The sequence below is a fragment of the Penaeus japonicus genome, unplaced genomic scaffold (assembly GCF_977035675.1).
Source record: "Penaeus japonicus unplaced genomic scaffold, GWHDUDI00000001_assembly GWHDUDI00000025, whole genome shotgun sequence".
Classification (NCBI taxonomy): Eukaryota; Metazoa; Arthropoda; class Malacostraca; order Decapoda; family Penaeidae; genus Penaeus; species Penaeus japonicus.
In genome coordinates this window covers 20,157,660-20,162,659 of record NW_028234427.1, presented here as the reverse complement: position 1 = coordinate 20,162,659, position 5,000 = coordinate 20,157,660, and the positions used below count along the sequence as shown (strand labels likewise).

General features: G+C 40.3%; 1 long non-coding RNA gene across 1 annotated transcript in view; it reads right to left on the bottom strand.

Annotated features, from left to right (window-relative positions):
- The window catches only part of LOC122265766 (uncharacterized), a 5,556-nt gene that overhangs the window by 134 nt on the left and 422 nt on the right, over positions 1 to 5,000 (bottom strand). Inside the window, exons 1-3 of the long non-coding RNA XR_015192236.1 lie at positions 4,522 to 5,000; positions 535 to 679; positions 1 to 300 (exon numbers count right to left, since the gene is read on the bottom strand). The exon at positions 1 to 300 is cut by the window's left edge and continues 134 nt beyond it; the exon at positions 4,522 to 5,000 is cut by the window's right edge and continues 422 nt beyond it. This is a non-coding gene — a long non-coding RNA (uncharacterized LOC122265766). The remainder of the gene's footprint in view (positions 301 to 534; positions 680 to 4,521) is intronic.

Here is a 5,000-nt window from a genome sequence, read left to right as displayed (position 1 = left end):
CGTTTCTTTTCAAGATGCTTGGTTGACTCGGCCGTCTCAGGCGGATGTATAGGAGGAAGTATGGGTGTTAGGCCTATTTCTCCTCTCTGTTAATGTCCCTATTGCCGTGGGTAGGCTTTCGCAACACATCTCTTGACATTCACATTCTTTGTCACCTTCTGAAGCTGGTGAATAACATAGATTTTCTTGCAGAGAATTTTTTTAGAAATATGTATTGCAATACCCATATGGTGCACATAAGCTGTGGGTGAAATTTCATATTTTGCCTTGCTATTTTGTGGAATTTTTCATCTCTCAGAACTGAAAAAATAAAATAAAAATATAAATATTAGAATCAATAACCAATTTAGAAAAATAGATTTTGCAGTAAATAGATAACACATTCTAATTTCATTACTAAATGTTGCTCGTGACTGTTTTGACTTGCAAGGAACTCCTTTAGAGGTGGACATTCAAAATAAATATTCTAAATCTATTTTGAAATAGACAAAAAGTGTCAAAAATCAACTTAGGGTCTTTTGGAGCATGTGTTACCGAGGCTGTGACTGTCTCTAGGCCACATCATCTCATCACGCTGTAGACTGGATGCTGAAGCTTGTGGGAGAGGATTTCGCTGAGCAGTGGTGCGTTCCGTTGCTTTGTGGACGGCATTTCGCCTCTCCTTGGGATGAGCGAGAGGCTGGAAAGAAGGAGAAAGTTTAGACCGAAGCTTTTCCCAAGTCACGGGAGGCTTTGCACCAGAACCCTCATAGAATGGAAGCGTTTGTTTCTCCGAGAAAGTGCCAGACAGCATTGCAAGAAGTGATGCGAGTGAAAACCAGTGAACGAAAGCGATAATCAGCGCAAATCTCCAGCTGGCTGGCTACCCTCCTCAAGGTCCTGTGACGTCTGTACATTCCAAAATGGCGGACGGGAGGTAGTGGCCCGAACTCCGTACAGGTAAGAATTTTATTAATTTTCGTAGAGTATTTGGTACCTAGTTGGAAATTTATGCAGTGATGTTAGTTTTTGAAGACATATAGCACGTTTTGAGCATAGATTCCACCGCGTCTGACCTGGATCAGAGGCGGGAGATGAGATTGAAATGTGTAAAGTCGGGCGGAGAAGTGCTGGTTCTCATTCATTCTTTGCATGACACGACTGCGGGCATTTAAATTCTACTTCCTGGGCATTTAAATTGCCAGGGTTTCTGACGAACCATTTTTTGTGTTATGATATACTTCTACGTGTTATGTATGTTTACTGCATGCTGAATGCCAACATTTTGATAACATATATTTTGTCTTAACAATGTAATTATTGTAAAAGAGGTCAAGCCTAATTAATCCTATAAATAAAATATCCCAGGTAAGACGAAATGTATGCAAGATTATTTCCAGGTAAGTTTGTGATCTATACATGCCTTTTATAATGCAGAGAATATTACATGTTTGGTATAAGTTGAGAATTTTTTGAAAAGTTGACCCACACACATTGTGTGGTTAAGTATGTTCCCCTTTGTTATTTTAGCAACTATACACTCCTATGTTAACAAGTGTTTCATTGTTGTACACAACACATGTTCAAAAATATGGAAATGGCCACAACTACACGGAGAAACATCTATATTCCCTTCCAAATGGATATACGCAGTTTCATACCCAGGCTGAACCACGGCCTAATTTCGGTAACTCACCTATTTTGGCTATACATTTGGTGATTTTGCAACCATTGGCAACACTTCAGGCCTTGACAATTGCTGGAATATCAACCATTAATCGACAGATGGTATAATGTGTCATCCATACACTGTTGCTATTTAATGCGTATGTATTGCGTATTTGGGTCTCCCTTTACTATAGCCAGCCCTGGGAGTATGATTGCCTTCTGTCACATTTTTCCCGTGCATCCGCTGGCACAGATGCTACAGAAATGTCGAATTTTGGACCAGGAAGGTGGGGAGAAATTAAGGGAGGTTCTTTCGCCATTTGGGTGATGTGTTGGTCGATATCAGGATAAGTTTTTGATGAAATGGAAGTTTTAGGGAAATAGGAACGAGCGGGTGTCGGAAGTACTTCTCTATTTTCTTTCATCTATCAGCTAAAGGCAATGATGATATCAACTATGGGGTTTATTGTTTTTTATTTTTATTTTTTCTATGGGAGAGAGTTAACACGTGTAGATGATAATTTGGGAAGAAGCAAAGCTTTACTTTTCTATCTTCGGTTGTTACGTTAACATTTTACAGCGGTACCAGAATTGTATTCTTGGTTCCTAGATGGTGGTCAAAGGCTAGGAAATCTCTTACGGGGATAAACGTTAATAAAGATGTCAAAGACTTCAGTAGGACTAATTGCACTGAGGCTAGGCTGCAATCCAAACATGTAGATCAACGCGGACGATTCATGAAAGCTTAGGGCTCTGGAATTTCATCTTTGCCGCATGTTGTCTATGATTGCACATTATGAACTTTTATTTTAAGGAATTCCTGATAATGGGGTATTTCATACAAATATTCTAAAGGTTAACTGACCGTCTTGAACTGTAATGCAATTATAGACGTTTTAGTATTAAATCTGTAGAAGTTTCATAGGCCTAGTTTAGCCATGATCACATGATAGGTTCGATGACAAAGACTTTTAAAATGGAAGATAATCTATGCGGGAACATTATTCAATCATTTATCATAAAGGTCCTTCACCCAATAGTAGGCCTATTATATGAAATGAGAAGCAAGCGGTGAGGCATAGGCCTGTGTGAGAGAAAAGCATGAGCTCATTGAAAGTAACCTTCTTCAGTAAATAGTGTATTTATAGCAAAGTACACATCAAAATCGTGTTTCGTTATGAAAAGGTCTACTGACAAGGGTAATGGAATTATAAAATAAAAAAAAAGTGCAAATGAATATAAACATGAAAGAAAGAATTCGACAAAAAATGATCAGATTAGAATTATTTGAAGCAGAATCGAAGATCAACCACAACAAAGGGGTATGGTAAATATATGATTATAAGGCAGCATCGTTATACAATCCCTCTGCGTTTTATATGCGCTTATTTAGTCCATAGCCGAACCAGAATAGAAAGAGAGATTTGTAATGAGACAGGCAGAATGAGGATGGACTGCGTATGCGGCAGTCGGGAGAGAGACATCTGCGCTTTTCATTAAAGATCTCAGGATGCGGGTAAACGTAAATGAAATAGGACAGGGATAGGAGAAAAGGCTGTAGGAGATGGATATTGAGAAGAAATACAGAAAGAGAGAATGGGAGGGAAATGAAAGTAGGTATTTTAGAAAGTGAAAGAAAATTTAGAAGTGGGTATCATTAACATATGGGATAAAGCTCTTGAGAAAGTGAAAAGTAGAAGCACGACCAAACAAACCAAAGAAAGGAGAAAAGGATAAGGAACAAGAAGCACCCACGGAGGGTAGGTTGTTTTTAAATGTATGAGAAGGATGAGCCAGGACCCTCTACCACCCCGAGGGAAAAGGGAAGCAGTAGGGTAAGGGATGCCATTGGGTCGCCGTCTGCGCCCCCTTCTTCGCCCAAGGGAAGGACGCGCGAGAGAGAGGGAGAGAGAGAGAGAGAGAGAGAGACTTAGACTGAGACTGAATCTAAGATTGTGGACCGATGAGGGTGGCTCCCTTGATGGACGACCCGGTTGAAAGGTCAGAAGGTTGACTTAACCGAGTTAGAGGATATAACTATCAGCTTAATGAGGTCTCATCAGGTCTTAGGTTATGTTCTAAGGCTGGGTGATATATGGAAAGCCGAAAGAACGTCTCTTGATGCTGTGAATGATTATCGTTTATTTTTTCATTCTTGTACTTTTATTATTATTTTCTTTTAATCAAACGCGATCAGTCATTAGGGACATTGTTATTATTCATGCTGCCGTTGCCATATCATTATCTATATTGTGGTATTTGCATTTGTAATTTGATTTGGAATGGTTGGAAAAGAATTGTTATACCCTCGAAAAGTGATCTTTAAGATGGGACTTCCGACGCATAAGAACGCACTTAATCACAGCTCAAAGTTATCACCTTCGAACCCAAGACAGATTTGATCAATCAACATCTAAAACAAGATCAACGCGTAGTTTTTAAATACAGTCTCAGATATATGGAATAAAGTACAAGGTTAAGATTAAGATTAAAAAGAAAAAGAAAAAGAAAAAGAGATTAGGATGAGAAAGAGAGATTGGGATAGAGAGAGAGAGATAGGGAGGGGGAGGGGGAGGTACTCGTGTTGTTATGGTCTAACCTGCGGGTACTGCGGGCGTGTAGGGTGTGGGAACTCCTGTTTGTTTGTGGTGACTGGAGTAGTCTGAACACTCAATGATACAGATAAACTAGGATATTTTGAGGTGAATATGTTATATGAGAACACACACACATACGTACACATGCTCGCACGCACACACGCACCCACACACACACACACACACACACACACACACACACACACACACACACACACACACACACACACACACACACACACACACACACACAGAGAGAGAGAGAGAGAGAGCCCACCTGAAGCCAATCTCTTCCGATAGCGATGCGTCCAGCATCCTCTCCGATCAGTCGACGTGCGACCCATTTCAGCCAAGTTGCATGCGGCCGCTCTCACGGAACGGAACTTTTCTCCGCTCTGCCTTGATGCTCTCCCTCTTTCTCTTCTCAATCTTCGAACTCCTCCTCTTATTATTATTCTTCCTCATTTCTTCACACCCTTCCCTTGTTTTTCATTATGCTACTCCTCCCCCTTTTCCTTTCTCTTACGTTGCACTCTTCTTCCTCTACTTCTCTTTCTCTCTTGTTTCGCATCCTCTTTCTGTCTTTTCCTCTTTCTCCTATTCTTTTCTCGTCGTCTTTCCCATCTTTCTCATTCTTCGTACTCCTCCTCTCCCCCCTGTTTTACTTTTCCGTTTTTTTCTTCTCTTTTTCCTTATCCTTATCTTTCTCTCTTATTGCACGCTACTTATTGTGCTTTCTCTTGTTTCGCACCCCTC